Source organism: Lonchura striata, chromosome 5 (genome assembly GCF_050655825.1).
Source record: "Lonchura striata isolate lonStrDom1 chromosome 5, ASM5065582v1, whole genome shotgun sequence".
In the NCBI taxonomy this organism is placed as follows: domain Eukaryota; kingdom Metazoa; phylum Chordata; class Aves; order Passeriformes; family Estrildidae; genus Lonchura; species Lonchura striata.
In genome coordinates, this window is record NC_140707.1 from 5,466,974 (window position 1) to 5,478,940 (window position 11,967).

The window sequence follows — 11,967 nt, forward strand, 5'->3', positions numbered from 1 at the left end:
CAAGCTTTTCTTGACTTAGGGTCTGAGAGCATCTGGACATCCGTAATTCTTTGCTCTTTTTGTCTTGTAATTGTCCTAATTCTAATTGTATTATTATTTTTATAACCATTTTATTATTATTAAACTTTTAAAATTTTAAAAACCAAGTGATTAGAGTTTTTCAAAATTTTCAAAACTAGATGAGATTTAAAGGTGACCCTTTAACTCAAACAATAAATAGATGATTTGAAGGAAAAAAAAAAAGCAGCAGATTGTGGGGAGGGGGCACAACTGAGGCTGCTGAAGGCTGCTGTGGAAGAGAAGCTGCATTCCAGGCACCCTGGAGGAGCTTCAGAAATGCAAATTAACACTGCTGGGGCAAACTGGGGACAATGTACCTGGCTCTTCTTGCCTGGGGCAGGAATTGGCTGATTCCCTCTGCCCCTCACCCCAAGCTCTGCCTGCTTGCACAGATGGAATCTGCACAGCTGAAGGCAGAGCCCATGCTGAGGATCTCTGACTCTGCAACAGAAATGGCTGAAGCTGCAAAGGGAAACAGCAAATGGAGAATGTTGGGAAAACTTCACTAAAATAAGGGGGGGATCATCCCTCTGCCCACTCCAACATCTGCTGTCACTGTCTGTGCTGTACAGGGTGTATCAGAGCACTGGGGGTTTTGCTAGAACAAGTTCAGGGAAATCAGTTGGAATTCAAGTATATGATGAAGGAGTAAGAAAAAAAATGGTCAATTGATGCAGCCCCAGCTTGAGGGAGCGCCCAAACATGGGGAAAAGATGAACGGCCACCAGAACAAATCCTACAACACCATGGACCAGCCCCTGGGAACCAAAACGATTTTGTGAAAAATGCATGTTATATGGCTCTGTGCAGATAGTTACTACATGTATTATGTTATATTGATAACTTGTGCTGTATGAACATCTTAATAGTATGGTAAATGTAGCTTTGTAGATAAAATTAAGCTTTAGTAGTTAAAAGAAAATATGCATGTGTGGGGGGGGGGGGGGTTAAGGAATGAGAACACCTAAATTCGCTCAAGGAACACTTAAATTCTCCAGAGAAGAGCAATTTATGGATTTCTTACTAGAAGAAGTTAATTTCTTCAGGCCATGCTCAGACTGGAGGATGCCATGGGGATTAAAAAAAAATAGCTGACATACAACAGACAGAGTTTCTTGTTTTAAATAAAATGTATGCATAACCATGAAGGATATAAGAATATGCAACAGTGTATTTTTTTAGGGGTGATTCCTTTATTCACAAGGTATTCTTGTTGTGGCTTAAGCGCCCAAGAGAGCATCTGTCCATCTGTAAGTCTTTGCTTTTTAATGTCTTGCAATTGTCCTAACCCTAAATTTTTAGTAGTCTAATTGTATTTCTACTTCTATAACCATTTTACTAGTATTAAACTTCTAACATTTTAAAAAACAAGTGATTGGCGTTTCTCACAAATTCATATCAGGAGACAGAGAACCTATTTTTCATTTGAATGGCATAATTTGATTACAAGCTGTCCTCAGAATAAGAACCAACCAGACAGCTCCAGCTCCTGACCTTCCTGCCGACCAAGCCACTCAAATGAGGAACACAACATTTCAGCAGGAGATGGGATCAGATTATCTGTGAACAGAAAAAGGAGGAGTTTGTGGAAAACTAAATGGCTCAAACTGCTGTTGGCAAAGAGATGATGAGAAAACTGCTAAAAATGATAAGAAAGGAAATAGGAGAGCAGTTTATGTATTGGTCCAAACATGGAAAGGATGGGAATGGGACACGCTTTCCTGGCTCCCCAGCACACCAGGGGATAAAGGAATGCTGCTTCTCCTCTTCTGTGCTGCAGCAACTCTCATCTTTTTACCATGCTCCACACCTTGGCAGTGCAGCTCATCCAGCAGCTGAGCCAGGGCATGCAGGTGGCAGCCAGGCCTCCTGATCCACAAACGCTACAAAAGGACAGGGAATGAGGGCACCGAGAATAATCCCAAAACCAAAGAGGACCCGGGAAGGACAAAACAGAGTCAAGGAGTGAATCTGCCTGGAGATAGGGCCGGGCACTTGTAGATAAGGAAGTAACGGGAGAAACCATCAGTTCCAATAAATGGTACAAATTGACCCAGACAGCTGCTCAAAGTGCCGCTACATTCCTGAACTTCGAGGAGAAGAACAAAGACTTAACAGAGCCATGAATATCGGCTGTTCTACAAAAGGAGGGTGCACATTAACGAGGACAGGCTCCAGGCGCATCGGGAAGTCGGAACCTTCCAAGGAACTCAGCCGGTGGGCAAAGGCAGAGGGAGATCGGCCGGGAAAATGAGGATAAAAAGGAGGCTGCGGGCTACAGCCACGGCAGAGAGCGCACGGCAAATGCCCCACGGCCTCTGCCCCTGCTCGGCAATAAAGTCACTTTGACAGGACTCCTCGCTCTCCGTCGGGCACACGAACCTCCGGCGACGGGAATTTCCCCGCCCGCTGCCGGCCGCGGGGCAGCCCCTCTGTCCTACCCACAGCAGCCGGGCCGAGCCAGCGCTGCTCCGGCAGCGGCTCCTGCCCGGCCCCGGCGGGAAGGAGACCGCGGGCAGCCGCTCCCGCAGCGCCCTCGGCCCGGGGCCGGCACGGGCCGGACACGGCACCGGCGAGCCGCCGGAGCCCCCTGCCGCCCCCTCCGCCCGCAGCCGGCCCCGAGCCCCCGCAGAGCCCAGCGCGGCTCCCACCTGCGCCGGGGCCGCCTCCGAGCTCCGCCGCCGCCGCCTCACCGCGCTCCGGCCGCTGCCGCCGCTGCCGGGCCCGCGCAGCCGCTCGGCCAATGGCGGCGCTGCGCGGCCACGGCCGCCCTCAGCCCGCCGCCGGGGCCGCGCCGCGCCCCGCTCCCACCAATCAGCGCGCCGCGACCGCGACTGACGGCACCGGCGGCCAATGGCAGCGAGCTCGGGGCGGGCTCTGCGCACGGCCCCGCCTCGCCCCGCGCTCTCGGCGCCCCCGGGCTGCGTGAGGGGAAAGCCGGAGATGAGGAACAGCCCCGGCACGGGCCCGGGCCGAGCCGGGATTGAGCTGCCCACACAAACAAACTTCTCCGCGCCTCCCGCCACGGCTTTCCCGGCCCTGCGCCTCCCGTGCCTCCGCCTCTGCGGGAAGCCCAGGAGCCTCACTTCTCCTGCCCCTCGTTAGCGCATCAGTGCTTCGCTTTGATTTCCCCCGAAAAGGGAAACCTGCCCCAAGCCCTGTGGGTGGGTGGGGCAGGGGAGAGATTTCTGGCAGAAAACTCCAAAGATTCGGAGCAGGAGAAGGAGAAGTCAGTGCAGAGCCTTAAATGCAGCTTTCCCCACGCCTCCCTGCTCCCAGCTGCACCTCCTCCCCCGGCAGGGCAGGAGACAGGGAATGGGGCCATGCTCAGCTCATCCCCCGGGGCTTCTCCCTCTGCTCAGGGACAGGAGTCGTTCCCTGCTGCACCCTGCGCTCTCTCCCGGCCGAGACTTCTCCAGGAACTTCTCGGAGCGGAGTCCATCCCCTGGGCACAGCCCCCTCCGAGTGCTGCAGCGTGGGTCACTGTGCCACGGGCTCAGTCCTGCCAGGACAGGCTGCTCCAGCGGGGCCCCTCTGCCCGCGGGCTCACAGCCTCCTCTCAGGCATCGCCGAGCTCCAGCCCGGCTCCTCCAGGGGCTGCAGGGGATCTCTGCATCCCCATGGACCTGCAGGGGATCTCTGCCTCCCCATGGACCTGCAGGGGGATCTCTGCATCCCCATGGACCTGCAGGGGATCCCTGCATCCCCATGGACCTGCAGGAGATCTCTGCATCCCCATGGACCTGCAGGGGATCTCTGCAGCCCCATGGACCTGCAGGGGATCTCTGCATCCCCATTGTAATATATGTTATGGAATAATTCGTGCTTATGTAAAATATACATCAAGTCAGTTGTGCTTGTACAAAAAGATTCTTAAAGTTTTAAATGACCGGTGGTTGCATCCCGGGCTGGAGAAACCACAGATGGCAGAGAAAGAAAGACCTAATTTACAAATGAAAAAAGGTAGCTGGGTGCAGAGATGGGCTCTTTCCGGGGATAATCCAGGAGACACCCAATGTTTAACCCCTGGTCTGCCGGGGAGCCAGAAAACCAGGCACAGGGGCATCCCGCCCTTGCAGCTGCTGAGGAGGCTGCTGGGCTGTGCTTCAGCAGAGGAGATGGAATGTGGCTTACCACTCTGCCCTTCTCTAAAAACGGAGAATGGGTCAGGAGGTTTGGGATCTGAGCACACAGCAGCCTGGCCCAGGCACAGGCCGTGGTGGGACACGGGCACAGGAGCCTTCTGTGACTGACTGTGGCTCTCTGGTTTCTCTCTGCAGGCTGCCAGCTCCTCATGCCATGGAAACGGCCCCACTCGGCCTGCCAGTCTGGGAGGGCTGGAGGGCTGTGGGTACTCATTTGCTGTCAAAAATAAATTGTGTTTTTTTGTCATTGTCATTGTCATTGTCATCATCAGAACATTTCTTTCATCCTTTTCCAAGTTTTTGGCCCCTCCAGGGTAATATTTTTGTGTCCTTCCTCAGACAGTTGATGGCATTTGGATGGGGGGGTAAGCAATGTGAAAAGTTCAACAACAGCTCCAGTTGCCAACTGCAGCAGCCCCTTCAGGAGCCCTGAGCTACCAGCGAGGTCCACGTGTGCCTTGCAAAAGGGAGTGGTTTGCAGCGATGGGGTTGGTGCCCTGCTGCAAAAGCTGGGAGCAGATCAGAAGTGGCAAAATGCCATTTTGGCTCAACCCCCACCCAGGTTCTTTATCTTTTCCCTCTGCTCCGTGATAGGCAGACAGGGCTGGATCCAGCGAGGTTCAAGTTCTGGCTGCTCCCTGGCATCAAAGGGATCAACTAAACTCTTGTATGCAGTGACTGCAATAGGGCTACTGAAGGAGAAAAGGGAATGTCATGAGATGGGGAATCCTTCTTGTCTCCTTTGTCTCCCCAGGAGCCCCTTGGAAAGGGAAATACCCACTGGGTTTATCTGACTCCTTCCCAGCCAGCCTTTCCCTTGCTCCCGGGTCTCATTTGCTCCGCAGGATTCACCAGCTCGCTCAGCTCAGAGGAGCTCTCAGAGGAGAAAACGCTGCCTGGCGTGGGGCTGCCTGATCCCTGTCTCACCTTGATTCCATTTGCCCCCTCTCTGCCCCATCCAAGAGACCAAAGGATCCCCCACAGCCCCACGGTCCTGCAGCAGATCCCGGCACGTTCCCAGCTCTGCTCCTTGGTGCCCTGGGAGGCTCCAGAGCCCTCCCTGTGTGCGGGACAGCGGCTGCAGCACCGCTGCGCCCGCGGGCGAGCAGCGCCCAGGAGCAGCTGCGCCAGCTCCGAGCCTGAAGGGAATCCTCAGCGCACACAAATGACAGCTGGCACTTCAGGGGCTGGCAGGAGAAGCTCAACCCATCTGCTCGCTGCCCTTCCCAGCCATGGCCACGCTGGTGCAATTGGAAGAGTCGCCCCTGCCCAGGAAGCTCTCAGGTCGAAGAGAGGAGCAAAAGCCACGGGTTTCTGAGGTGTTAGCTGCCACTGCCTCTGGTTTTCCTTCCAATTCCTAAGGGGTTTTGACTGGTTTTACCATTTCAACACTTTCTGTGTAGAATGCTTATTTTATGATTGGCTTTTCACAAATGTTACAATGAATATTATATGTGTAATGTTAGAAAGTTATGCTGTATTCATTCTCTTAAGTAGTGTGTTAAATAGAGTTTTAGGTAACAACATAATATTAAAATAGAAACTCTGCGATGTAGGATTTTTTTACTTGCTCAAGCAAGAGATGAGATAATCAATAAACTCTTCACACAGGGATGGCGGTGACTTGGGGCACATAAAGAGTTACAACCTCCTTATCAGAAAAGACAAACATTCTTCCATCTTGTCTCCATCTTTATGGAAGCACCAGGATTAAGGGAAAGAAGTTGACAAAATCCAGAAAAGTTCCTAATTTGCAAGTAATTTATGCATCATGTATGAGATACATGAATATGCAATAGGCTATTGCTTTTAAGGTTATTCCTTTGTTCACAAGGCATGCTTGTCCTGGCTTAAGTGTCTGAGAGCATCTGGACATCTATAATTTTTTGCTTTTTATTGTCTTGTAATTGTCCTAACTCTAAATTTGATTACTCTAATTGTGTTACTATTTTTATAACCATTTTATTATTATTAAACGTTTAAAATTTTAAAAACCAAGTGATTGGCGTTTTTACAACATTCCAGGCTCCCGGGGACCCCCTTATCGGTCTGTCCGACCCCGCAGGCTGCAGAGGGTCCCCCAGCTCCGGTGCCGCCCTTCTCCGCTCCCCAGCCCCGCCCCGCCGGTACCGGGCGATCCCCGGTGGCTCCGGGCTGACGATGCAGCGCCTGCCCCGGGCAGCCCAACCCCACCGCGGGAGGGTCCCACGCATCCCCGGCCCAGCGCCGGGGCTCTGCCGGCAGCCAGCACCGGGACCCCAAAATTCTGCTGTCCCGGGGCCACCGAGCGGGCACCCGGCCCTTGGCCCTGTTATAGATACATATTATAATATTGGCTTTTTGCAAATATTCCATTGGAAATTATATGTGTGGTGTTACAATAACTTTGTTATATAGTTTTTATTTCTGTTGTTCATTGATTACGCTCAGACATAGTAGTGCCATAGCTGATAGAAGCATGCTTGTGTTAAAATTCCTGCTTGGATGGGATAACATCCAGTGAGCACAGGATGAGGACACCTGTACAGATCTGCCAACCATCAGCACTCACCGTCTGAAGGCAGTGTGGGCCGGGGCCAAAACTGAAGATGATGATAAAAAAGGACCAAAACCACAACCAAGGAATACACATGCCCTAAAAAGGTGCAACCGAGGAGGAGCCATGCTGAACAGTTCTTGGAATATGTAAACTAGCTTGGGAAAAAGTTTACTATGCATAAGGGCTATGAATATGCAACAGGCTGGTGTAAGGGAAAAGGTATTCAAGAGGTATCTCCGGAGATAACCGTGTGCTCTTGGCTCAGTGCCGAGATGCACCCGGCCGTAAGAACCTTTGCTCTATGGCCTTGTCTCCTCTTGTCCTGTATTAAACATTTTAAATGTTCCCAGGGCAGTGAAGGTGTTTTTCCCAGCCCCGAGCAGAGAGCTCTGCCCGGCGGCTCCCGGGAAAGGCGGTGGCGCTCGGCAGCGGCCCCGGCCCGCCCGGCCCGCGGGAATTCCCCGCAGCGGGACAAAATCCTGTCCCGAAGGAGCGCTCGGAACGCCGCCTGCGGCTCCTCCGTGCCCCGCAGGTGCCGCAGCTGCCCCGCTGCGGCAGGCGCGGCTCTGGAGCAGGGAGGCTCTGCGGGACCCCCGGGCTGTGCCCCTCCCGGGCCGTGCCCCGGGGCTGATGCTCGGCCCGGGCTCTCTCGCTGTCCCGGCTCCCGCAGGCTCCCGGCGGGAGCGGCACCGCCCGCCCGGCGCCGCAGGGCCGAGCCCTGCCCAGCAAAGGCTCCGTGTCCACGGCCGGGCCCTGCCGGGGCTGCGGCCGCTGCCCGGCCCGGCACAACCCGCAGCGCCCGGCGCGGCTCCCTCCAGCCGGGCACTGCGGCTCCAACCAGGCGGAATATTCAGCGCACGGAATCTCTGTCAGCGCTGCTCACATTGCAAAACCAGCTGCTGCCGAGGCAATCCCACCTCCCACTGAAGCCTCCCACCCAAAATGCTGCCTTCAGCTTGGACACACCGGTAAGAAACCCAAGAGCAAACTGGAAGCTGATTAGAGAATCTTGCACAATCACATCCAAGAACATTTTGTTACAAAATCACAAATATTAACAGAAGCTGAGAAAGTCAACAATGTTAGAAAACAAGCTTCCAACAATGGGACTCAAAGAGCTAAGGGCATGCGTTTGAATGGAATGAGCCCCTCTCTTTCTGACATGTGAGCAATGCCATGGAATTTCCCAAAGTAGAGAAATAGGGAGGCCTGGCAGCAGCAGCTTCACACACAGACACAGCAATGACACAGAACAGGGCAGGGCAAGAGGCTGACAAAACTCTAACCGCTACTTGCAATGAAGTACCTTTGTTTCCAGTTCTAATCTAGCCACTATTAATATAGAGTCCAAAAGACTAAAAATACTAGTAATAATAATAACAACTGTACCATTAATAGCAAAAATAGAGGTAATAGAAATGATAAGAGTTAATAGTGGTAATAAAAACTCTACCATACTTATACCAGGTTCGCATGGCCAGGTTTTGGTAAGGCAGGGCATCTAGGAGCAGCTTCTGTGAGAGCAGCTGCTCCTCCATGTCCCACAGAGTCAATTCCAGCTTGCTCCAGGACAGACTGGCTGCTGGACAAGGCTGGCCCTGTTAGAAATGGTGGTAACGCCTTTGGGATAAGAGATTTAAGAAAAAGAAAATGGGTGATGCTGGAGTTGTGACTGTGAGCAGGGAGGAGCAGGGTGAGGACCTGTGAGAGGAACAGCTCTGCACATCCCCAGGGCAGGGCAGGGCAGGAGGGGCAGGAGCTGCTCCAGCTGCTGGAGCTGATTGCCCTGAGATTCCCTGGTCAGTCCCTGGGGAGGCAGCTGGGCCCTGCAGCCCATGGAGGGCACGGAGGGCAGAGATGCACCTGCAGCGCCTGGAGGAGCCCGTGCTGGAGCAGGGGGATGCCTGAGCGGAGGCTGCGACCCCATGAGAAACCTGTGCTGGAGCAGGGACCTGGCAGGGACCTGCAAACCCCTGGAGAGGAGCCCACGCTGGAGCAGGGCCCTGCCAGGACTTGTGAGCCCATGGAGGAGCGAGCCACGCTGCAGCAGCTTGTGGAGAACTGCTGTCCGTGGGATGAACTCACCGTGGAGAAGTTCATGGAGAAGTGTCTCCAGAAGGGACCCCTGGCACAGCAGGGGAATGACTCCTCTCCCCAAGCAGCAGGAGAAACAATAGGGGATGAACTGACCAGAGCCCCCATTCCCTGTCTCCCTGCACCCACTGGGGGGGGAGGTAGAGCTGGGAAGGAGGGAGGAAAGGGCAGAAGGTGTTTTTAAAGCTTTGTTTTACTTCTCACTATCCTGCCCTGATCCAGATAGCAAAAATTCCATTAATATCTCCAATTTTGAAAATTTTTTGCCCATGATCGCATTTGCTGAGTGATCTGTTGCAGTCCTTAGCTCTACCCATGAAGCCTTCATTCTGTTTTCTCCCTCCTGTCCATCTCTGGAGGGGAGTGAGAGAGCAGCTTTGGTGGGTGCCTGACATCCAGCCAGGGTGAACAGCCAACACTTCCTTTCCTTCATTCATTCTTTCTTTCCAAAGGTCACTGTGAAGGGGTTGAGTGGGGCTTTGACGGAGGGAGTGAAGGTGGTGGGGAATGGTGGAGACAGGAGCCACAGGGACATGGGACAGGCATCAGAGGGGCCTGGGCAGCTGGCAGGGGGCAAAGCCTGTCCCCTGGCCCAGCAGCAGGGGACAGGGGGCACGGACTGTCCCCTGGCCCAGCAGCAGGGGACAGGGGGCACGGCCTGTCCCCCTGGCCCAGCAGCAGGGGACAGGGGGCACGGCCTGTCCCCCTGGCCCAGCAGCAGGGGACAGGGGGCACGGCCTGTCCCCCTGGCCCAGCAGCAGCCCCGTGCCCTGCCCAAGGCGCTCCCAGCAGGGGCTGGGCCCCAGAGGCAGGGGGAGACCCCAGTCCTGGGGCAGCGTTTCTGCCCCGTCCCCTGTCCAGCCCAGCCTGCCCCGTGTGCGCAGTGACCGCTGGCACGGGCTGCCCTGGACACTGTGACCTGCTGGGGACACTGAGAGCTGCCCCGCTGTGACACTGCCCTTGGGATTGCACAGGCACCAAACAAACCCCAGCCAGCACCGCCCCTTGTCATGTCCCAGGCACCGGAGAGCATCAGAGCCAGCCCCGCTCCTGGTGATGTCCCAGGCACCAGAGCACATCCCAGCCCCGCTCCTGGTGATGTCCCAGGCACCAGGGCACATCCCAGCCCCGCTCCTGGTGATGTCCCAGGCACCAGAGGACATCCCAGCCCCGTTCCTGGTGATGTCCCAGGCACCAGGGCACATCCCAGCCCCGCTCCTGGTGATGTCCCAGGCCCCACAAGTGTCCCAGGTGTGGGAAGAACTCATCACACAGCTCAGCCTTGACCCCAAACCAGCAGAGGCACCACGAAGGGCAGCCCTGCGAGTGCCCCAGTGTGGGAAGAGCTCCGTGCGCTGCTCCAGCTCCATGCCCCACGGGAGGATCTGTGCTGGATGATCCCCAGTGAGCCCCAGTGGGCAGAGCCCTGGTGACCCATGGTGCTGCTGATCCATGTTGGGAAGACACCCGGCTGGGGGGATCCACATCCTCCTGGCTCCCCGTGGCCTGGATTTTCTTTTCATTTCTCTTTGCCCTTTCAAAACTCTTAAAAGCAGGCAAAAATAAAGATGTTGAGCTAAGACAAGGATGGGGACATGGGGGGGTCTTGCAAGGGATGTGGGGGATGCTGGGTTTGAAGGACTTGGGGGTTCCTGGGAGGGACCTGGGAGTTGCTCAGGGCTTTGGGCACCCCAGGCTGAGCGGCTCCAGTTGCCCTGGGAGACCCTGGTGGAGGTTCTGGGCAGCTGGTCAAGGACCCCCTGCCCTGGAACTGTCCCCATGTGCCCCATCCCAGCGCCTCGTCCCCTTGCAGCGGCTGCCCCATTCCTTACTCCCCTTCCATACTCCCCTTGCCCCTGCCTGTTCCCGTGTCCCCCCTGTCCCGTTCCCATCCTGCTCCCATCCCAATCCGGACCCCATTCTTGATCCTTGTACCATATTCCCTGTCCCTGTCCCTGTCCCAGTCCTATTCCCTGTCCCCATTCCTGGTCCCTGTCCCCATTCCCTGTCTCTGTCACCACTCCCAGTCCCTGTCTCCATTCCCATTCCCCATTCCCTGTCCCCATTCCCATTCCCTGTCCCCATTCCCATTCCCTGTCCCCAATCCCAGTGAGACATTAATTTTGAAGAATTAAGAATTTTAGGAAAGTTAAGATGATAGTTAAATTAGATGTTGCTGACTTATCAGAAGTAGATAAATGGGCTTTGTTCATAGTTAACAGTAGCTGGATCTTAGATAAGATATCCAGGATCTATTAACTCATTGCTTGCCAGCTTTATGCTTGGGTAGCTGTGCTTATCATGTGAAACAGAATGTGATAAACAGATTTCAGGGACACAAAAACAGTTGCAGACTTCCCATACTTTAGGAATCCATTAAGCACAGGAAAACGGCAAGGATTCATTTGTCACGTGTGCATGGGAAAGGCAGAAAGGTCAGAACGAGGAAGACTTATTTTACTTCCTCATTTTGGAGACCCCTCCCCAAAATGGACCCCTGACTCATTTCAGGGAACAGAACTACACATGCTTAATTGCCTTTTTGCCAATTAGCATGTGAAGCGGATCAGAGGAAGTGACAGGGATATGAATATGCATTCATATTTTGTGTATTCAAGACTTCTGTAAATATAAAAGCTTTGTAATACCTGTGATTTTTGCAGTGTGCATTAGGGAATTATCCCAGGTACTGCCCGGCTGTCTCAATAAACATACACTTTCTAACTTTAAACCCGTAGAGAGTTTTTGTCCATCTCAGTTGGATATCGATATTAGATTGATATTCATATTTTAGTAAATCATTGTCCTAAAGAAGTCCTAGTATGTGCATTAACATGTCTTTTCTTAATATTCGAGTAATTATTGCTTCAAGATAAACTGGTATGATTCAAAGAATATCCACTGAGGTACACATAGAACATTGATTTATCATAAGCAAATTGCAGTTGCAGAGATTTTCACTGACATTCTGCCACTTGTCATCATTTTAAAAGTGAAAAGTCAGCTATTAAAGTCAATAACAAAATTTCTAGCTTCTAACAAAGGGAAAAAAGTATATGGTTTGCACTAGATAAAATATAAATACAGAAAATGTCTCCCAACCAAGTTCCTTGCCCTGATCAAAACATC

General features: G+C 53.4%; 1 protein-coding gene across 1 annotated transcript in view; it reads right to left on the reverse strand.

Annotated features, from left to right (window-relative positions):
* LOC146767164 (uncharacterized) overlaps window positions 1–2,809 on the reverse strand; it is a 28,056-nt gene extending 25,247 nt beyond the window's left edge. The window contains exon 1 of the mRNA XM_085581202.1: window positions 2,712–2,809. The gene's annotated coding sequence lies outside the window, so the exon portion shown is untranslated. The remainder of the gene's footprint in view (window positions 1–2,711) is intronic.
* Between the last annotated feature and the right edge of the window lie 9,158 nt (window positions 2,810–11,967).